The sequence below is a fragment of the Budorcas taxicolor genome, chromosome 8, assembly GCF_023091745.1.
Source record: "Budorcas taxicolor isolate Tak-1 chromosome 8, Takin1.1, whole genome shotgun sequence".
Taxonomy (NCBI): domain Eukaryota; kingdom Metazoa; phylum Chordata; class Mammalia; order Artiodactyla; family Bovidae; genus Budorcas; species Budorcas taxicolor.
In genome coordinates this window covers 19,730,980-19,755,081 of record NC_068917.1, presented here as the reverse complement: position 1 = coordinate 19,755,081, position 24,102 = coordinate 19,730,980, and positions in this window count along the sequence as shown.

Below are 24,102 nucleotides of genomic sequence, written 5' to 3'. Positions count from 1 at the left end.
AGGCCCTACAAATAGCTGTGAAAAGAAGAGAAGTGAAAAGCCAAGGAGAAAAGGAAAGATATACCCACCTGAATGCAGAGTTCCAAAAAATAGCAAGGAAAGATCAGAAAGCCTTCCTCGGTGATCAATGCAAAGAAATAGAGGAAAACAATAGAATAGAAAAGACTAGAGATCTCTTCAGGAAAGTGAGAAATACCAAGGGAATGTTTCATGCAAAGACATTTCAATAAAAGACAGAAATGGTATGGACCTAACAGAAGCAGAAGATATGAAAAAGAGGTGGCAAGAATACATGGAAGAACTGTACAAAAAAGATCTTCATGACCCAGATAATCACGATGGTGTGATCACTCATCTAGAACCAGACATCCTGGAATGTGAAGTCAAGTGGGCCTTAGAAAGCATCACAAAGCTAGTGGAGGCGATGGAATTCCAGTTGAGCTGTTTCAAATCCTGAAAGATGATGTTGTGAAAGTGCTGCACTCAATATACCTGCAACTTTGGAAAACTCAGCAGTGGCCACAGAACTGGAATAGGTCAGTTTTCATTCCAGTCCCAAAGAAAGGCAATGCCAAAGAATGCTCAAACTACCGCACAATTGCACTCATCTCACATGCTAGTAAAGTAATACTCAAAATTCTCCAAGTTAGGCTTCAGCAATACGTGAACCATGAAATTCGAGATGTCTAAGCTGGTTTTAGAAAAGGCAGAGGAACCAGAGATCAAATTGCCAACATCTGCTGGATCATCGAAAAAGCAAGAGAGTTCCAGAAAAACATCTATTTCTGCTTTATTGACTATGCCAAAGCCTTTGACTGTGTGGATCACAATAAACTGTGGAAAATTCTGAAAGAGATGGGAATGCCAGACCACCTGACCTGCCTCTCGAGAAATCTGTATGCAGGTCAGGAAGCAACAGTTAGAACTGGAGATGGAACAACAGACTGGTTCCAAATAGGAAAAGGAGTATGTCAAGCCTGTATATTGTCACCCTGCTTATTTAACTTATATGCAGAGTACATCATGAGAAACTCTGGACTGGAAGAAATACAAGCTGGAATCAAGATTGCCAGGAGAAATATCAATAACCTCAGATACGCAGATGACACCACCCTTATGGCAGAAAGTGAAGACCTAAAGAGCCTGTTGATGAAAGTGAAAGAAGAGAGTGAAAAAGTTGGCTTAAAGCTCAACATTCAGAAAACGAAGATCGTGGCATCTGGTCCCATCACTTCATGGGAAGTAGATGGGGAAACAGTGGCAACAGTGGCTGGCTTTATATTTTGGACTCCAATATCACTGGAGATGGTGATTGCAGCCATGAAATTAGAGACGCTTACTCCTTGGAAGGAAAATTATGACCAACCTAGACAGCATATTAAAAAGGGAGAGGCATTACTTTGCCAGCTAAGGTCCCTCTAGTCAAGGCTATGGTTTTTCCAGTGGTCATGTATGGATGTGAGAGTTGAACTATAAAGAAAGCTGAGTGCCGAAGAATTGATGCTTTTGAGTTGTGTTGTTGGAGAAGATTCTTGAGAGTCCCTTTGACTGCAAGGAGATCCAACCAGTCCATCCTAGAAGAGATCAGTCCTGAGTGTTCATTGGTGGGACTGATGTTGAAGCTGAAACTCCAATCCTTTGGCCACCTGATGTGAAGAGCTGACTAATTGGAAAAGACCCTGATGCTGGGAGGGATTGAGGGCAGGAGGAGAAGGGGACGACAGAGGATGAGATGGTTGGATGGCATCACCGACTCAATGGACATGAGTGTGTGTAAACTCCAGGAGTTGGTCATGGACAGGCAGGCCTGGCATGCTGCAGTCCATGGGGTTGCAGAGAGTCAGACATGACTGAGCGACTGACCTGAACTGAATGATTAGAATTATTGTTGTCAGGATTGATCTAGGTCTAAAGTACAAATCATTGTCATTAAGATTAGTATTAAATGCCCTTAGGATTAAAGAACTCCTGTACCTATCAAGTTACTATTTTGATTGTCCAGAGATGTTAAACACCCTTGTTCTTATAATAGCAACTCAAAGGATTTTAAACACTCTTACTTTATTTGTATTTTTATAACCTCCTGGCATTTAACTACCATGCTGGATGATTCTCACTGTGAAGCCACTCTCATGAAATTGTATTCTTGCTGGGAAATGATTTTTATTGCATAAGAAAATGAATGTGCAGAGACCAGTGAGCTGTGTCCACTGATAGACTATTATTTGCAGACTGTGATGTCAAAGCAGAGTTGAGATTTGTGACAACAGTTGGGGATTGCACTGCTCTACACTTCTGTGGCAGCAATGAACCATGCAATCTCATTCCACGTTTTGCACACATAAGTTTAGTTTACGTAGTCATGTATGGAGAGCTTTCATGAACACAGGAAATATTAACAAGGATTAATGTGTTGGCTCTGCACATTTCATTACAGTCCTGTTGGCACTGGAACGTTTTTAATCCATTGTCCAGAAGGAGCACTTGTATCCCATTCCATCCAAGGACTGAGAAAGGGGATTTTACCACTGCCCAAAACTGTTTGCTGCTGGGCACAAAACAGTAGCTATTATTATTACTGAACCTACTGTCAATGTTCTTTGATGACTTTGTCTTAAAAATAGCATGTGTTTTCTGTTGACTAGTGCACTAGGAAGTTCTCTGTCTTTAACAGTTCAAAACAGTTGGGTGTAAACCAAATTGATTTGGTTACCTTTTGAGGAAAGAGGCATTGCTGCATAGGGTTTTTTTTTTTGTGTGTGTGTGTGCTCATAGTTTGGAAGATAGCCTGCTGGTTTTGGAAGCCACATTCTTTCAAGAACCTTTGTGAGCCTAGGTCCCCCAGGAAACAGTAATGCTGATGGAAGGCAGAATTTTGCCCCTGTCCTCCTGTGAACCCTACCCTCTGATGGACTGCTCTGGGTTGCTGCTGCTGCTACTGCTGCTAAGTCGCTTCAGTCGTGTCCGACCCTGTGCGACCCCATAGATGGCAGCCCACCAGGCTTCACCATCCCTGGGATTCTCCAGGTAAGAACAGTGGAGTGGGTTGCCATGCTACATTAAATGGCAAAAGGGGCTTTGTTGATGTAGTTCAAATTAAGATCTTAAGATAAGAAGGTTATCCTCAATTGTCCAGGCAGGTTCAGTCTAATCTAACAAGGCTTGAAAAGTAGAAAACTTTCTGGAAAACTTGCTGGAGTCAGAGAGAGAGATGGCATAAGAAGAAATCTGACCCATTTAACGCATCACGAGGACTACTGCTGTTGCTGGAGGAGACCACATGGAGAGCTAGAGAAAGGATATGGGCAGCTGTTAGGGGCAGAAGCTATGCCCCTTCCTTGTGTCCCCAGGATTACAGCAGCAAAGAAATGGGAACCTCAGTCCTGCAACTGCAAGAAACTGAATTTGGCCAGTGTGAGTGTGCTTGGGAGCAGACTCTTCCCCAGCACTTTGACTAAGGAGCAACTCTACCAACACATTGATCTTGGTACTGTGAGACCCTCAGGAGAGGATGCAGCCCAGTCCATCTAGACCTTTGACCTTTAGAAGCTATAAAATAATATATTTTCATTGTTTAGGTCATTAAGTCTGTGATAAATTGTGATTGCCTTAATGGGAAACTAATACAATGTCCATCCCTGAGAGATTCCCAGATATAGGTCTGGTATATCTGTTGCAGGGAAAAGCCAATTCTGACTCCATGGTGAAACTGTTTCTTTGACTTGCTTTCTGTTACTTTTGTTATTATAGTCATACCTAGTGGTCTGCTTCAGAGAATCCTGCCCCTCTGCCTGAGTGTTAAAGTAAAGTGCCTTTATTCAGGACCCTGTCTACCTGTGGAGGGCAGGAAGGAAGAACTTAACACATCCCCTGCCCATGGCTTGTGGTTCTAGGAGATATTTGCAAGAGTAATGGCCTTTTTATAATACTTTGTTTCCTCACCCTCTCCAGCTCTGTTCTATAAAAGAGCCTGGCATCTAGACCTTGATAAGTTGGTTATTTTGAGACATTAGTCTGCCATCTTGTCTGTGTATTCCTTTCTTCAACACCTCGTCTCTCAGATTTATTGGCCTGTAGTGAGGCAAGCAGAGCAAGCTTGGACTTGGCAACATTTCCACTGGGTCAGATTTCATCTATTAATACTTCCCTGGTGATGTATTCCTTGCCATTTAAATTCAACTCTTGTCACTCCTGGCCCATCCTGTGATTTGGTATAACATCTGTTAGTGTCCTGTAACTTCTAGGATACATACAAGATTCTTGTAACACCTGTAATAGCCTATAATTTCTTTGATTCACACAAAAGGAGTCTACACAGGTAGAAAGTGTAGTTGGGGAAACTGCTTATCTAATCCAAGTAACATGTATCTCTAGAAAATGATGAAATTATATCAAAATCTATTTTTAAAACATGCTAAGTATCTCTTTCCTGCCTTCATACTTTCTGCTGACAGCCTCCCTCCCTCTGAGCAATTGATTTTTAGTGGTATGCAATTTAGATTTAGAACACGGAAATTTGTCATATGAGACCATAATGTTAGGTTACTTCAAGGTTGTCATTAACAAACTCAAACATTACTTACTCGACAGAGAATTGCCTCTCCTTGGTCCACTCTAGCTCAGAGAGCAAATTAACTCATTTGTTTTCTCAGAAATTTGCTTCTGGAGTTAGATGGGAAGAATATGAGTTTACAGCTGAGTTAACTACAGCTATGAGAGCCCTTTCCATTAATTGCTGGCTCTTGCAGGAAGCGTGTTATAGCCATTACTTCATTTCCTTTGCCAATTTTTGAAAACACCCAGAGGTTTAATAAGTGGAATGTGCCTTTGCATTCTGAAATAAATAAGCAGGACAGCCAATTAAGGATACATGCATATGAATCAAATTTTTCTTCAACATTTGTGCTTGTGGGAAGAAAAATGATATAGAGGGCATTTGTAAAATTTCCCACAAAATGGGTAGGGTTGGGAGGTTCACTGGATTAAGACTGGCTACTCATTTCCCACTCCAGTATTCTTGCTTGGAGAATCTCGTGTACAAAGGAGCCTGGTGGGCTATAGTTCGTGGGGTCACAAAAAGTCGGACACGACTGAGCGACTAACACACACACACTCACACACACACACACACACACACTCATTTCCTTATCTTTGAAGTCGCAGAGCTGGGCTTGAATCCCAGTTCCATCATTTACTGACTTTGTGAGGTTGAGTGACTTACTTAGCTTTTCTGATCTTCGGTTTTCTCATCTTTGCCATGGAGATAATGTCACATACCTTGAATCTTTAAAGTACTTGGCACAGTTCTCCCAAATGACCCTCAATAGTGGTGCTTTCAATCAAGACAATTCAAAGTTCTTTGTTAGTTCCCTACACATAGCACGTTCTATGTAAAATTTTAAGTAGATAGAAATCTCAGCTCATTTCTCCCCCGAAGAATGGTTAGGAGAAGGCAATGGCACCCCACTCTAGTACTCTTGCTCGGAAAATCCCATGGACAGAGGAGTCTGGAAGGCTGCAGTCCATGGGGTCGCAGAGGGTCAGACACGACTGAGCGACTTCACTTTGACTTTTCACTTTCATGCATTGGAGAAGGAAACGGCAACCCACTCCAGTGTTGTTGCCTGGAGAATCCCAGGGACGGGGTAGCCTGGTGGGCTGCCGTCTATGGGGTTGCACAGAGTTGGACGCGACTGAAGTGACTTAGTGTCAGCAGCAGCAGTAGCAAGCATGGTTAAGCACGGTTAAAAGTTTTCTATACCTCCCCAAAAGAAAAAGGATGACAAAATAAAACAGCCAAGAGAGAAGGGATGTACAGAGGAAAGGAGCATGACAAGGACAGGTTGTACATGGAAACTATCCTGTATAAGCTCTCGAAAATTATATCATTGACGTTTAAATATCACTGACATTTAAATATCACTGTCGTTTGTCCCCTAGAGCCAAATTACTCTGAAAAGTCTTTAAATATATTTTTAAAATGTTTTTTTTTTCCAGGCACTGTCTATGACATGTTAACATCATATCTTTCAAGTCAAATGTCAGTCTTGAATCTGAAGTTATTTCTTGTGCATCTGAGAATAGAAATTGAACTTCTAATGTGCTGTTTATGGTGGTAGTAGGGCATGTCAAGACAGGTCTGAACATAAAAGAAATTATTGTTTCACCTTTTCTGAGAATCTCAGAGAACTTTTTTCTTAAATAGAATGCTAATCTTTTTCCCATGATAGAAAGTTACATTGTAAAAAATTCTGTGTATTAAAACCCACCTTCCTTTTCTGTTTAGATATCCATCCAGCTAGAAGCCATGAGGGAATTTGTTCTTTATCTTAGTGGAGGATGTTATGATGATCATTTTAGGTAAAGAAGAAAATAAAAACAGTCTTTTAAACAATAAAAGAAACAGAAAAAACAGAAAAAAGGTATTTTTTCTCTTTAACTTAAAATATGAATCTCAGGTGAGTTTTTCTTAGCTGGCAGAGAGGATATGTTAAACTGTTTGCAATAAATAAAAGACATTCTTCGGTATGAGGTGGAAAGCCTTTCCATGTCAGAAGTACTGACTCTAGAGTCGAAAGTCATAAAAACCCAGAATGAAAGTCATTCAGTTGTGTCCGAGTCTTTGCAACCCCATGGACTCCTCTGTCCATAGAGATTCTCCAGGCAAGGATAGTGGAGTGGTTTGCCATGCCCTCATTCAGGGGATCTTCCCAACCCATGGACAGAACCCAGGTCTCCTGCATTGCAGGCAGAATCTTTACTGTATGAGCCACCAGGGAAGCCTTAAAAATCCGGAATTCACCCTCAATCCCCTATCTTGCTCACCCCACACACTCAGCGTCGTTAAGTTCTACGTCTTCTTCCTGTCTATTTAGTCTTTTTCATCTCTGCGACTCCACTTCCTCCCTTTCCTCCTGCCTAGACTTTGCAGGTCTTCTAACTGGTTTCCCTGTTTTCAGTATTACCGCTGCCCCTCCTAGCACCACCGCAGTTCATCTCTGTAGTTCTGTTAATGTGATCTATCTGAAATGAATCAGATCAGGTTGCTCGCCTACTTGACTGCTGACCAATTTCTGTTGCTTAGAGAATGAAGACCAAATTTATTGCTTGCTGTGTCAGGAGCTCATGGTCTGGCCTTTGGCCATTTCTCTTTTTTTGACCCCATCCTCAAGCTCTGCACCCCACCTCCAACTTGCTATTTCCAGCATCTATCTGACTGTTTCGTTCTCTGTATCTTGGCTCTATCTCTTTTGACGGATCCCCCATACCCCGATTTTCCTTATAAACCTGCATCCTCGAGACTGAGTCAGTGCTCACTCTGTGACTCTCCCTGCCCCGCCCGCATAGACCTGACTTCCCCCCACTTCAAGTCCCCTCTATATTCTGTAGAGACCTCTGGACACAGTGCCCACCATATGGTTTTGCGTTTGTTTCAAGTGACCATTTCCCAGTTCTGGGCTTAATCTAATTGAGATTAAAACTGCATCTTATCTGGCAAGTAGCAATGTGCTTGGCATCTAGCGTGCACTTATTACGTTTGTGGAAAGGAGGAAGGAATGGAAAGATCTGGATGGAACTGGATGCTTGCCAGCTGTAAGAATTCTGAGAAGGCATGTGATGTCTCTGAGCTTAGTTTTACTCACCTGTAAAGTGACAGTAATGTTATCACCCCTTTCATTGAATTTAAAACCTTTCATCCATGGCCTGTTAGTCCCAGCTTTAAACACCATCCGCCCTCTGTGACCTCATTTCAGACCTCTATCTGCTTCCTTCCCAGTTTTTTTCAGAGGAATTTACCTTCTGAAAGTGTCCAGAGTATGCCAAGCTGTTTGTCCACCCCGCACAGCCCCCTTGCACACACCACCTTTATTCTTGCTGGCTTCTCTGAATGGGAGGTGCTACCCCAGCCTCTGCTGGGTTGTCTGTTTCTCATCAAACAGCACCTTCTCAGAGGGGCCTTGACTCATCCCCTCTCTAGAGTAGGGCTCTCTGTACATGTCTGCTTATTTGCTTTGCTTTATAGTATTCTTACCGACTTGATGGACATGAGTTTGGGTGAACTCCGGGAATTGGTGATGGACAGGGAGGCCTGGCGTGCTGCAATTCATGGGGTCGCAAAGAATCGGACACAACTGAGCGACTGAACTGAACTGAACTGAACTGATAGTATTCTTGGTTTTTTCCTCTTTATATGGTACTCTGTACTTACCATAAGGTCTTTGTTTACTCTGTTTTTTTTTTTTTTTTTGGTTGTATTTCCTTCCCACTATAATTTTAACTTCAAGTGGGAGGCAAAGATCATTTGTCCTGTTTGCCATTTCTTTCCTAGGGCCTGATACAGAGCAGGTTCCTCGTAAGTACTGATATATGATCCAGTCTCTAAGGGTGATTTTTGAAGATCGGGTACAGTATGTGAGTCAAGTTTATAAAGCAAAAGCTCTATACAATGTGAAGCATGGTTGTTATCACAACTGGAACAGACATAGAGGAACCTGGGAAGATACCTGCCACCTTTCATTCTCCCAGGAAATGAATGAACATGCATCTTGACAACCAGTAATTACTCATTTTCTAAGTGTGGACTAGTCCAGCAAGAGAGGGTTCCTCCAGGCCAAAGGCAGATATTTTTTCCTTAACATATTTTCTTCCATAAGTTGACTAGAATATGGGTGATAAAGAGGGCATGCTAGTATTTTTTCTTTCTTTTTAAAAGATACTTAGATATGTCTTAAACTTTAGATTCTCTGTACGCAAATTTATTTGCTACTGAAAATTGAAATATGGTTGTGGTTTAGCCACGAAGTTGTGTCTGACTCTTGGAACCACATGGACTATAGCCTGCCAGGCTTCTCAGTCCATGGGATTCTCCAGGCAAGAATACTGGAGTGGGTTGCCATTTCCTTTTCCAGGGGACCTTTCCGACCCAGGAATCAAACCCAGGTTTCCTGCATTGCAGGCAGATTTTTTACTGACTGAGCTATGAGGGAAGCCCAACTGAAAATTGAAATAGCACATCAAAAATTTTATTACAGTTCAGACTTTTGAAAACCAGAGCTTGTAGTTCATATGTGCTATTCTAATTATGCTCCTGTCAAGCTACCCATTGTTTTTTTTACATTCCGTCTACACAAGTTAATTAGCTTCAAATTCTTGATATTGAGTTTCATCTTCCTGACCTCAAGCTTCTAAAACAGGCAGTTCTTGAGACCTGTTGGGCTTCTTTTGGTTGAATCGAAAAGTGGAACTAAAGTATATTCAAGTCATTCAAATCCAAACTACATATATTCTTAATGAGTTACCTGTATCGAGGTAGAGAAGACATCTTAGAACTTACAGGTTAGCAAAATTTTAGAATACAGTCTGTCCCAGCGTAGGGTAGCTTTCTCAAGCTGCTGTATAATGATGTGAAAATTACTAGCAAGAAACAGCAATACAGGAAGTACAAGAATAAGGATTATGGCTAACCTGACTCTGTGTCATGATTATTCTTCACGTTCGTATCCTCGGCGAGATCTCTGTGGCACAGGCAGCGATGATAGCTACGTCTAAATCTTTCCATTCTTGATGCAGTCTCAGCTTCCTGCCATGGTTCTCTTTGAAGCAGAGGAAGCTGGTATTCAATAATGCATCATCCTTTCCACCCTTTTTTTCTGGGCAGTTAATAATGTCCTCACCTTTCTTCCTGTGGGGTATGTCTCCATCAGACCCTTGTAAGTTCTTTCCTCTGTCCTGTCCACCCTGTTGGGGTGGATAGCCCTCATACTTTCATCTGCTAGTATTAGCATTCATCTGTGGATCTTACCTACAGCAATTTGAGTGACTTTTTATTTCCTCAATCTGCACCCCCCCCCCATTTATGAATTGGAATTCGTCTGAAAAAAAAGTTATTTTTTCTCTTTCATTTGCTTGTTTATTCAAGCAGGTATTTATATCAGTATAAATCCATGTATATTAAATTACTTTATTCTGTGGGTCATAATACCATGCTGTTGTTATTTTCTTGCTCAAATTGTTTCATTTTTTGGCCATTGTGAGCTCTTTCGTGTTGGTTCCTGTGTCCTTTCCACATCCCCCTCCCCATCCTTTCTTGACCACTTGTTTACTTTTATGAATTAAAAGATGCTCCAGACTCATTCAGTATTTTTCCTGCCTCAGCTTTGGAATCTGCCACTTCTTCAAAGAAACCCTCTGGTTTCTTTCATTAGAGAATGGCCTTTAGAAACTAAAATGTGAGTAATGAGTGTGCTCATTGCTACCAGGGTATCATTTTCTTCCTTTTCTCCTTATTTGTAACGTCTTTTCTGAACATGAGAAACTTCGTCCTTATTATCTACAATGTAGTCACTTATTTTGTTCAACTCTAGTGGAAGATAAAGTAGTTTCAGAATTGATAGCTCATATCTCTGAGAAATTTACTGACTAGAGTACAGTATTAGTTCACAATTTGAAAAACCCATAATATATTTTGTGTTAAATCAGTATCTGAATTGTGATCACTGCTCTTGTATTTTAGCTTTTATTTTTTTTTCCAAGGGAGGAAAACTTGCAAAAAGTATTCCCACACAAACTAGAGGCTGCTTCACCTTGTTTATTACATTTCCTCAAAACTTCAAAAATACTCTTTTTATCCAGCAAGTTTGTTTGGAAATTAAGTTTGGAAAGATTGTATTTAATAAATAGTTTAAATAGTTTTTTACGTGTGTTCATACTTCACTGTTTTAGAAACTTTATGTTGCTGCTGCTGCTGCTGCTAAGTCGCTTCAGTCATGTCCAACTCTGTGAGACCCCATAGATGGCAGCCCACCAGGCTCCCCCGTCCCTGGGATTCTCCTGGCCACTGGAGTGGGTTGCGATTTCCTTCTCCAGTGCATGAAAGTGAAAAGTGAAAGAGAAGTCGCTCAGTCGTGTCGGACTCTTTGCAACCCCATGGACTGCAGCCTACCAGGCTCCTCCGTCCATGGGATTTTCCAGGCAAGAGTACTGGCGTGGGGTGCCATTGCCTTCTCCAAGTTTATGTTAGTTCTAATTAAAAAGTTGAGGTTGTCACTTAATTCCTTGAGGTATATTTGTTGTTGTTGTTGTTTTTTTTTTTTCTTAGTCAGAAATAGCATCCTTCCCAGTATGTGTAGCTGTAAACTTGCCCTAGGGAAGTACCCAAGATTCAGGGGCCCAGATGAACAGACTGGGTAGCTCGCAGCTCTAACAGAATGAAGGCAGTTTCTCTTTGTGGGTGGCAAGCATACGTGTCCACTCAAATGTACATATGTGCAGGCACACACGTGTGCACTCACAGACATGTGGGCACACATGTAGTCCAGGCCAACGGCTTATCTTGCAAATCAGTTTCTGCATCTCTTTAATGGGAGAAATTTGTTTTTAAAATTTGTTCTGTGTTTTAAACATCTATACATTCTGAGGAACCTTTAAATGTGTGTGTACAGTTACCTGAAATATTTTAGAATTCTCCTTCGCCATTGTGTTCATAAACAGCTTACAAGTTACTCAACGTAATAAGCTACTTCATAGTGATATCTTATATGTTGATAGTAAATGGCATTATCCAGTTTGACCCTTCACTTTACTTATCATCCTTGGCTCTGAATAAGTTTTGGTTATTTCAAGTGTTCTTTTAAAGATAAAAAATTTCCACCCCTGACAAAGTAAACCTGCAGGGATGTTAAGAATGATGATAATCCCGAAGAGGACTCCCCTGGCCCCAGACTGCCCCTCTCCCCTAACACAAAATTTGAAGCAGTTGCAGCTTTGTTAAAATCACTAGTCATTAAAAGCTCATCCTTTCTCCTGTGATACACATTCACTGACGGTTTTGTTTTTCAGAAGGTTGCAGCATGCACATTTTTGTGAATTGATTGAAGATCCTCTGTTTCTGTTCAGTCTCACATTTAGAGAAATGAGATGCCCCAAAAGAACACCACATGCCTCTAACAGCAGGCCAGCCTCAGGCCATCGTGTATCACCAATGAGCCTGCCACTGCCCCTCTGTTTCCATCTGATCCTCAGAGACTCGATGACAAGGTTGTGGTCCATGGGATGCTTACTAGGTCAGAACCAGAAGACCTGGTTAGGAAACTGGTTGTTGATCTAACGAGGGGTGCCTTTCAAAGCACTTGTGCAATATTTGGTACCCAGTTGGTCCTCAGATGTTGATTTACAAATCTGAAAGTTAAAAGTAAAAGCTATAAAAGTCAAAACTAACTATATCTTATATACACAATTTCATAATGAGATAATTTTAATAATGCAATACAGTGGATCTCTTAATTCTTAATTTAAAAAGTGTAAAAAGATGAATGAATCTAGCCTATAATTACTCTGCCAGGTTATGAGGTATAAGGAGGTAACTTTAGAATATTGTATAATTGTACTTTAAACCCTAGATTGCATTAAGTCAGAGTAGTAATTTTTCAGGTCTCCTGTGGCAGGGTTTATTTTCTCAGTATAGAAATGTTTAATTCATCATGCAAAAATGTGTGTGTATGTTAGACCTCTTTTCCATGCCCCCAGGATTCCTTGCTTCCATCTCCCCATGTTCATCCATAGCATACATGCAGTGCACTTGTGCATGCCTGTTCATACACATGTACGGGCATGTGGGTACACACACACACACACACACACACAGAGCACGTGCAAACTAAACCTGAAGTGTTGGTTGCTCAGTCATGTCTGACTCTTTGCAACCCAGTGGACTGTAGCCCAGCAGGCTCCTTGTTCATGGAATTCTCCAGGCAAGAACGCTGGAGTGGGTTGCCTTTTCCTTCTCCAGGGCATTTTCCTGACCCAGGGATCAAACTCTGCTCTCCTGCATTGCAGGAGGATTCTTTACCAACTGAGCCACCAAGGCAAGCAGGTATGATTGGTCACCATTTACCTTAGGATTTGGATTTGTAAAAAAACCCTCTCTCTTCTATTTTTCTCCTTCTGAGAAAACTAAAGAGAAATTATTTAACATCCTCAAATTTACTGGCCTCATGCATTCTCTTTCTTCCCTCGCCTGTAAGCCTCCTAATCTTGCCAAGGTTTTCTACTATGCGCATGTCAGATGCAGATTACAAGCCCCCAGGGGCTGGATTCACACTGGCCTCTTGGCTTTTTTACAGAACCTTACATAGCCTTGTCACTGGCTTGATGTTCAAGCAAATAACGCTAGCATCCTTAGTAAGGCCTTTGCACTGAAAACCGAGGAAGTTCAACCACAGTGAACATGCTGAGAATAAAATCAGGCACTGCTATAATTATTAGGTCAGAGGCAGTTAAGTGCAATTATTTCTGTACTGAACAAAGACAGGTGGGGCTGTGGCTGGCTTTCCCATGAGAGGGCAAAGTGGGTGAGGGCTGGGGATGCTCCGTCGATAAAGCCCACACGCGTCCAACACCCACATGCTGCCTCCTATGTGTTTTTCCCATCTATGCTTATTCTTTCTCTTTGTTTTTAAAAGCAGTCCTAAATTGCTTAACACTTTTTTCTGCTCTTCACACTCTTTTCTGTGCTTGCAGGCAAGGACAGTAAATTAAGCATATCTAAAGACTAAATGCTCAAAATCACCTTGGATAATTGGCTTAAGGGGTTGGAACATACTTGTCCTTCCATTTCTAATCCTCATGCTACTTCTCCTCTGAGGGTACATCTGTCAATAGTTGATGGAGCTTTCTTGGGTAAGTGAGCTGTTGCTTGGGATGTTATAAATCATATTTGGAATCAAGTTTATTTTCAAGCTGCTTTTAAAGTCTCAGTGCTGTGCTAACTGAATAGAAAATGCTAAATGTTTGAGGGAGCAGCTCAAGCAGTGCTAAAGGCATGAGCTGGACTTCAGGAAACAAATGGAATTCGTACCCTTGGAGAAAAGAACACGTCTCTGATCAGAAAAGCATGCAGGTCTGGCAAGGGCCTTCGGAAGGAAGCTGCTTGAGTACCTACTGGGTGCCGAGCATGGTGTCCTAAGATTCCCTGATTGTGCCTGACTCACCTGGCAGGTGTTCGATCACCGTTGCACAGGTCAAGCAACTGAGGCGCAGAAATGTTGATAATATCCCCCGTGCACGCAGTGAGCAACTGGTGGACTTGAAATTAGAATCAGCTGGACTGTGAAGTGCTTGCCCTTCTCACTCCACACTAAGTCAGACATAATCTGTGATAGGGTCTTCAGTCAGTGGCATCCTGATACTTTTCACGTGTGGCTTTGAGAATAAGGCCAGTGGCCCCTGTCCCCAAACCTAGCAGCTCTCTCAGCTCTGCTTCAACCAGTGCAGCTCTACTTTGATGTATTTTATTTTATTAGTTTTTAATTGAAGTATAGTTGATTACACTGTTTCAGGTAGACTGCAAAGTATATATATATAATTTTTTTTCTTTCAGATTCTATTACAGGTTACTATAAAATGTTAACCCACCTGCCAATGCAAGAGGCATAAGAGACATGGGTTCAATCCCTGGGTTGGTAAGATCCCCTGGAGGAGGGCATGGCAACCCACTCCAGTATTCTTGCCTGGAGAATCCCACAGACAGAGCAGCCCTGGTAGGCTACAGTCCACGGGGTGGCAAAAGAGCTGGACGCAACAGAAGTAGATGAAGATTACAAGCCCCCACGGGCTGGATTCACACTGGCCTTAGTACAGAAGATGTTAAGTATAGTTCCTTAGGTTACACAGTAGGTCCTTGTTGGTTATATAAGTTTATAAATAGTAGTGTATATCTGTTAAACCCAGGTCCCTAACTTACCCTGCACCCTGCCTTTTGCCTTTGGTCACTGTAAGTTTGTTTTCCATGTCTGTGAGTCTATTTCTGTTTTGTAAATAAGTTCATCTGTATCAGTTTTTTTAACCACATAAAAGTGATATCATATTTGTCTTTCTCTGACTTGCTCTGCTTAGTGTGATAATCTTGCAGTCCGTCCGTGTTGCTGCGAATGACATCATTTCATTCATTTTACAGCTGAGTAATATTCCATCTTATATCTGTACCACATCTTCATCCATTCATCTGTAGATAGATATTTAAGGTATTTCCATGTCTTCGCTGTTGTGAATAGTGTTGCTGTGAACATAGGCATATGTGTATGTTTTCAAATTAGTTTTGTCCGGATACATGCCCAGGGGTGGGATTGCTGGATCATATGGTGGCTCTGTTTTTAGTTTTCTAGGCAACTGCAGACCGTTCTCTACAGTGGCTGTACCAATTTACACTCCCACCAACAGTGTAGGAGGGTTCTCCCCATCCTCTCAGACCTTTATTTGTTTGGTATAGAGAGCTTGGGCATGACACTTATCAACATTTTGGGTGAAAAAAAAACTTCTGCTGAAAGAAGTTTAAAGGCCACAGCTGCACGAGAGAAGTAAAAACCAACCTTATAAAATAAAGATAGTGCATGTAAGAATATGTTTGATATGTAAAAAACTGAGAAGTCTTTTACTTGTTTCTCTCCTTCAAATGACACACCCGAAGAACAGTCTACACTGGCCTAAGTCTAAGTATTGCTGCAGGGAGAGAGCTGAGCATGGACTCAAGAGCCCTAGGTTTTCAGTTTTGATCAGACATGAACCTCCTGTATGCTGATCCTTTGCTCAGTTTTCACATTTATGGACTGGGATGATATATTAATACTTGTCCTACCAACCTTTGTCATACTGTATGATCAAAGGAGACTAAAGGTAAGTAGTTTGAAAAAGAAAGGACCTGGCTAAAATATAAGGTGTTTCTTAACTGCTGCAGTTTCTGTTTTTTAGTACTTGATCTGAATATTTTCATCTTTCAGTGGCACAATGTAAGAGTTGAGGATACTTTAGTATGGGCCATATGGGGGTGTAAAAGGCATTAAACCATTCTTAAAAGCTCATTCAGAACAATTATTGTAGAGATTATGGTTTATTAAGTTCATAATATTCACTGTTGAGTTTTAGTTATTCACAATTTTGGCTTCCGGTGTTTTTTAAACTTTCTAGTGAAGAGGTCCAACGTGAATCACTCTGCGCTTTGTCTTTCTTCCAAATTGTCAGGGCAAGTCTGTGCTGCATGTGAAAGGATGAAATGACTGAGTTGAGACCAGAACTACCATCTGACTCTACCTGATTGAGATGAAGAGGACTTGCCTCCCGTATGTCTGTTTGCTTGTCTTTCTTCCTTCTTTTCCCTCCCTTCCTTCTAGTTTTCTTCCCTCCTTTCCATCAGACATTTATTAGACACCAGCTGTGCACGCTCAGAGAAGGCAATGGCACCCCACTCCAGTACTCTTGCCTGGAAAGTCCCATGGACGGAGGAGCCCGGTGGGCTGCAGTCCATGGGGTCGCAAAGAGTCGGACACACTGAGCGACTTCCCTTCCAGTCTTCACTTTCATGCATTGGAGAAGGAAATGGCAACCCGCTCCAGTGTTCTTGCCTGGAGGATCCCAGGATGGTGGAGCCTGATGGGATGCTGTCTATGGGGTCGCACAGAGTCGGTCACGGCTGAAGCGCCTTAGCAGCAGCATGCACGCTCAGTCACTTTGGCCGTGTCCGGCTCTTTGTGACCCTATGGACTGTAGCCCGCCAGGCTCCTTTGTCCATGGGATCCTCCAGGCAAGATTACTGGAGTGGCTTGTCATGCCCTCCTCCAGGGGATCTCCCTAACCCAGGGATCGAACCCGCATCTCCTGCATTGCAGGCAGCTTCTTTACTGCTAATCCACCGGGGAAGCCCAGGTACCAGCTACATGCAACCTGAATAGAAGATAGTCTCTGCTCCGAAGGCTTTCAGTCCAGCATCTAAACAAATACCCACTTCACTGTGGTCAGTACTGTGTGGATCTGCGTTCCCCTTGCATGACACCGTTGCAAACAGCTGAAGAGCCTAGAGCACAGGATGTCCTCTGTGCCTGCTGGGATTGGACAGGATTTCTTGGGAAATGCTTAGTTACTAACAGAGTGGGTGATTTCCTCTCCACATTTCTTCACTTCTTTGTTTCTAATTACTCTTGAACCCACTTGAAACCTACTCACTCTCCCAGGCCTTGTCAGTATACATGGATGTTCCTCTGATAAAATCCTGAGGCCTTTATTTCGTGTTCCCTTGGTTATCCCAGCTGCATCTCTCCTTCGACCTCACGAAGACCTCCCATCTGCAGGCCCCTACTCCCTGATTCTCCTTCACGTTCTTCCTGCACCTTCCTGCTGTTCCCACTCTTATCCTTTTACCTCTTTCTCACTCCCTCTCTCTTCCTGTCCTCCCTTTGAGAAATTAGGGACCAGAAGGTTAGATCGGTTATGATAGGAGATCTGGGGAGAATGAGTGGAGATACTTGAGAAGAAAAACAAAATTGAGAACCTATAGCTTAATATTTTAATCTTCTCACTCTTCACTGAATCCTCTTCAGATTTTCTGTAATATTCTCAACTTTGATTTTCAAGTATTTTGGCCTAGAGAAGAAGTAAATTGTTTCTAAGCATGACCTGTGGGAGCAAGCTCTTTTCGCAGACAAGATGGCCATTGATAGAGCTTGTCTGGGTTGTGCAGTTAACGTCATCTGGCACGACCAGACCTGTCTCAGAAGGATGCTGGTTTTTGAAGGTGTTCTGTGTTTCTGCAGTTTTAGAACAATAGTGCCAACAAGCACTTCTGACAGCAGAGGCCAGATCTGCAGTGTACTTCAGTCTAAGGGGTTGTTTGCTATGAATTAAAATGAGAATTAAATTACAGAGAAAGAGTAAAATAAATGAAAATTGCATGAGCCTACTTGATCCAGCTCTGTACTTAGTCATATCCACTTTTCCCTGTAGGGCTGTTTTTCTTTCTTGAATGCAGGTGGCAGGCCCATGCTGTCTTGGCAGGTCTGGGTCAAGTGGAACAAGTCTTCAGGTCTCAGGGAGGTCTGCTAGCATTCCGTAGAGGTGTACAAAGCACACTGCCTTTGGAGCCAGACTGCCCTGGTCCAAATCTTGGTTCCATCACTTTCTGTAGGTGAGCCTGGACAAGTGACTAATCTCTCTAAACCTCTTTTTATTTGAGTTTTTAAATTACAAGACTTATATAATCATTAGTTATAAGACCTGGAATCACCTGAATCACAGAAAAGGTAGGGAAAATTGGGAGTATAGAATGTATGTTTTCATATGGTTGAATGTCTAAACCTCTTTTTAAAAAGTTTTTTTGTAAAATAAACAAATAAAATGATCCTTGTCCCAGAGTTGTATGAGCATTAAATGAGATCATGATAGCTCTGTATCTGTTATGCCATGATAATGATAATATCTGGCATTTGTTGTAGGTATTAAATTTCCTACAGAAAAATGAGGTGTAGGACACTAAAGGAAAGTAAGCTCTTTCTCACTCACCTAAAGTTAGGTGTTTGTCCAGATAAATTTATATCACTCCTGTTAGTGTTTGTTTTTCTTGAAATATCACCAGATAATCATACTAGCTAAGAGTCAGATGCTGAGATGACTGTTTTAACTTTAATAACTCACTTGATTCTTCTCCTGATTCTACAAGGAAGGTGAAAGATAAGACTTTCTTATCTTTGCAAAGATAAGACTAGTGAGGCTTAAACATGTGTGGTAATTTGTCTAAGGATTCACACCTTTAGAGGTCTTTCTGCCTCTAAAATCTACATTCACCTCCCACAGCATGGCTTTTGATCAGGTAGCTCATCTTTTCTGAAATCACCGGCCACTTCCATACGGGACATAGAAATGTTCCCTTTTCTGCCTCCTTAGTCGGTTACTCCAGATTCAGGCAGTTAATTTGTTCCTGTGTCTTCTGTGAATTCAGGCATCCATAACCTTCTGGCTGTTTGCCCGTAGGAAATGCCCTTTGCAGATCTAAAGCAGTTCTTTCTCTAAGGTTAGGCTCAGAACCAAGACACAGCTTCGCTAGTGATGATGAATACTCTGTCTAGTGTCACATGGCCCTCTCCTTTTATGAATTCTTATTTGCGCATTATAAACAGTATAACATTGAATAGCACTTAGTCGTATTTTAAACTGAAATAGTAATCATCATCTCATTTATTGAACCCTTGCTTGTGCTAAACAGTTTATAAGCATTATCTCAGTTTATCTCATGAGAACCCTACTAGTTAGGTTCATCTATCATGATCTCCATTTTATAGGGAAGAAACTTAGATGTAGTGAGGTTAAGTGATAGCAAACACCCTCTTCCAATAACACAAGAGAAGACTCTACACATGGACATCACCAGATGGTCAACACCGAAATCAGATTGATTCTATTCTTTGCAGCCAAAGATGGAGAAGCTCTATATAGTCAACAAAAACAAGACCAGGAGCTGACTGTGGCTCAGATCATGAACCCCTTATTACCAAATTCAGACTCAAATTGAAGAAAATAGGGAAAACCGCTAGACCATTCAGGTATGACCTAAATCAAATCCCTTATGATTATACAGTGGAAGTGAGAAATAGATTTAAGGGCCTAGATCTGATAGATAGAGTGCCTGATGAACTATGGAATGAGGTTCGTGACATTGTACAGGAGACAGGGATCAAGACCATCCCCATGGAAAAGAAATGCAAAAAAGCAAAATGGCTGTCTGGGGAGGCCTTACAAATAGCTGTGAAAAGAAGAGAGATGAAAAGCAAAAGAGAAAAGGAAAGATATAAGCCTCTGAATGCAGAGTTCCAAAGAATAGCAAGAAGAGATAAGAAAGCCTTTTTCAGCGATCAGTGCAAAGAAATCGAGGAAAAGAACAGAATGGGAAAGACTAGAGATCTCTTTAAGAAAATTAGAGATACCAAGGGAACATTTCATGCAAAGATGGGCTCGATAAAGGACAGAAATGGTATGGACCTAATGGAAGCAGAAGATATTAAGAAGAGGTGGAAAGAATACATGGAAGAACTGTACAAAAAAGATCTTCACAACCCAGATAATCATGATGATGTGATCACTAATCTAGAGCCAGACATCTTGGAATGTGAAGTCAAGTGGGCCTTAGAAACCATCACTGCGAACAAAGCTAGTGGAGGTGATGGAATTCCAGTTGAGCTATTTCAAATCCTGAAAGATGATGCTGTGAAAGTGCTGCATTCAATATGCCAGCAAATTTGGAAAACTCAGCGGTGACCACAGGACTGGAAAAGGTCAGTTTTCATTCCAATTCCAAAGAAAGGCAATGCCAAAGAATGCTCAAACTACCGCACAATTGCGCTCATCTCACATGCTAGTAAAGCAATGCTCAAAATTCTCCAAGCCAGGCTTCAGCAATATGTGAACTGTGAACTTCCTGATGTTCAAGCTGGTTTTAGAAAAGGCAGAGGAACCACAGATCAAATTGCCAACATGCTCTGGATCATGGAAAAAGCAAGAGAGTTCCAGAAAAACATCTATTTCTGCTTCATTGACTATGCCAAAGCCTTTGACTGTGTGGATCACAAGAAACTGTGGAAAATTCTGAGAGAGATGGGAATACCAGACCACCTGACCTGCCTCTTGAGAAACCTATATGCAGGTCAGGAAGCAACAGTTAGAACTGGAGATGGAACAACAGACTGGTTCCAAATAGGAAAAGGAGTCTGTCAAGGCTGTATATTGTCACCCTGATTATTTAACTTATTCACAGAGTACATCATGAGAAACGCTGGACTGGAAGAAGCACAAGCTGGAATCAAGATTGCCAGGAGAAATATCAATAACCTCAGATATGCAGATGACACCGCCCTTATGGCAGAAAGTGAAGAGGAAGTAAAAAGCCTCTTGATGAAAGTGAAAGAAGAGAGCGAAAAATTTGGCTTAAAGCTCAACATTCAGAAAACGAAGATCATGGCATCCGGTCCCATCACATCATGGGAAATAGATGGGGAAACAGTGGAAACAGTGTCAGACTTTATTTTTGGGGGCTCCAAAATCACTGCAGATGGTGACTGCAGCCATGAAATTAAAGACGCTTACTCCTTGGAAGAAAAGTTATGACCAACCTAGATAGCATATTCAAAAGCAGAGACATTACTTTGCCGACTAAGGTCCGGCTAGTCAAGGCTATGGTTTTTCCAGTAGTCATGTATGGATGTGAGAGTTGGACTGTGAAGAAGGCTGAGCGCCGAAGAATTGATGCTTTTGAACTGTGGTGTTGGATTAGACTCTTGAGAGTCCCTTGGACTGCGAGGAGATCCAACCAGTCCATTCTGAAGGAGATCAGCCCTGGGATTTCTTCGGAAGGAATGATGCTAAAACTGAAGCTCCAGTAGTTTGGCCACCTCATGCGAAGAGTTGACTCATTGGAAAAGACTGATGCTGGGAGGGATTGGGGGCAGGAGGAGAAGAGGACGACCGAGGATGAGATGGCTAGATGGCATCACTGACTCGATGGACGTGAGTCTGAGTGAACTCCGGGAGTTGGTGATGGACAGGGAGGCCTGGTGTGCTGCGATTCATGGGGTTGCGAAGAGTCAGACATGAATGAGCGACTGAACTGAACTGAACTGACAACGATGCTGGCTCCAGGATTCAAATATTCTCACTCTGGAGCCCAATCTCTTACTCAATGCATCTGCCACCTACTTCAGTATTGTCCTCAAATGCAATGTGAGGTGGTCCCTAGCATGAATCCTGTAGGTCCCAGCACTTAACGAAGGGAGTCTGAATGATTGGTTTGTCAGTGGATGTTTTGAGTAACTATACTGTGCTTGGCATTGAGGATGATTCAAAGGCCAATTCTAACCCTCGCCTGGCTATCTTCCTAGGAGCATATCATACCACACAATCCGTAGGAAGTGCTTCAGAGTCCCTCTGGCCTGCAGGATGAGTGATAGGGAGATATTGACTTGTAATTAAAGACAGGGAACAAATCGATGGATGGGTGTCCAGTAGCTTGAACTGGTGATACTAAGTTTCCACTACTCCATTTCTGATGGTCATTTGGACCCACTGCTCATGTTTACCTTCATGGCTTTTGGGAGAAAGCGTTTCAGTTTCTTCCATGTCTGAGGAGAAATGCCTGCAGCTATTTTCTTGAAAAGGTGAAGTTGTGCACGAATGAGGAGATCATTAACAAGGAGGTTAAGAAAACAAAGGAAATTGCAATCAGTGTAATCTGGTTCTCTGCATGTAAAATCAACATAATCACAGCAGTTGCTTGAGTGTTTACTATATGTCAGGCACAGCTCTAAATACCTTTCATGTATTTCACTTATGGAAATGGCAGCTCACTCCGGTATCTTGCCTGGGAAATGCCATGGACAGAGGAGCCTGGGGAACTACAGTCCATAGGGTCGCAAAGAGTCAGATATGACTGAGCAACTGACACTTTCACTTCTTTTAATCCTCACAACAACTCCACAGGGTAGGAATAGTTTTCTTTGGATTATTATAGTTTTATAAGTGATCTCAGAGAGATTAAAAAATGTGTACAAGTTCACACAAGGCCAAGCATTGCCAGTTAGTTGGCCTGACACCGGTGAACAAATTCTAACCTCTTACTGTCTCTGGTAGGCTGGAGAAGATGGAGGGTAACTTCTCCTTGTGGGTTTTAATGGGGAGGGGACAGGAAAGCGAACAGAAAGAGAAAGGACTTGCCTAACGTGGCTTCCCTGATACCAAGCTCGGTTGGTAAAGAATCTGCCTGCAATGCAGGAGACCCCAGTTTGATTCCTGGGTCGTGAAGATCTGCTGGAGGAGGGATAGAGTACCCACTCCAGTATTCTTGGGCTTCCCTTGTGGCTCAGCTGGTAAAGAATCTGCCTGCAATATGGGAGACCTGTGTTTGATCCCTGGGTTGGGAAGATCCCCTGGAGAAGGGAAAGGCTACCCAGTCCAGTATTCTGGCCTGGAGAATTCCATGGACTGTATAGTCCGTGGGGTCACAGAGTCGGACACGACTGAGCCACTTTCACTTTCACTTTCACCATGTGTTGAGCTCCCAGTATCATGAAGGCACTTTGTATGCCTAAAACTCCTTAAGTGTTATTTCTATGCTTGACAGATGAGGAAACCAGACTGCAGATGATAAGCAACTTTCTCAATGTCACTCTGTTGGCAAGTATGGAACCTGGCTTTGGATCAGCCTGGCCTCTTCCTTCCACCTTGGAAGGTTTAAGGAGACCCTTTTTGTTCCATAAGGTATCTGTGATACATGGCAATATATAAATTCTATGCTCATTTCCTTTTGATAAACAGCTTATGTCTTGGAACCGTATTTCAGTAAAAAAGTGTATTTGCTGCAAAAAATGGTTTGATAAAATTTGAGTGGTACAGTGGAATGAAAGGTCACCCACTGGATCAAGGTTGAAATGTGGTGTTTTTCAGGATTCTGTATCCTATCCTTAACTCTTTCATCAGCTAGTTATTTGGGGAGGTCATGAAACTACTGTCTCTTCCTGGGGTTTACTTTCTATAATGAAAAGGCTGCATGAGATGGTCTCCATGTCCTTTACAATCGTAGAATTCCGTGATGGTTTCAAGGCCAAACTGCATAGAGTCTGAACTTTGGAAATGCCCTTGAGTGCCCCAGTTCCATCTCCCATACCCAACGCAGGCCCTCTCATTGCTTGGATTCTTACCCCAGTCTTTTGGTTTTCTTTAGATTTCCAGTCTTGCTTCCACACTCCTAACAAGTATCTTGTTTGAGACATTCTTGTCTTATACAAGATGAAATAACCCATTAAAAAATGTTGAACTATCATGAATCTCTTCACTTACTTGGGGGAGATATGGAACTATCACAAGTATGGAATATAGGACCACCAGCTCTCATCTCAAACATTTCAGTAATGACCATATCTTCATCTAAAGCACAGATCTGACCAGGTCACGTATGTGCTTCCGATCCTTTAATGGCTTTGTCCAAAGGATCACATCAAAGTTCTCTTCTCCCTCTCTACTCTGCCTTGTCCCTCGCACCCAGCACTCCTTGGACACACTGTAGTCTTCGTCACTTGTGTCTGTGCCATCTGCCCAGCATGCCTGGCCACCTGGCTTGTTCCTCTTCATCCATGATGTCTCAGCTCTAGTGCCATCTCCATCAGGCCCCTTCTTTCAGGCTGAGGAGTGGACCTGCCTTGTTCTCCAGGCAATACTATTGCCTCTGTTTATCTTGCAATGACATGTTTTCTTGGTTTCTCCCTCCAAACAACAAGGTCTGTGTCTTTCTCATTTTGT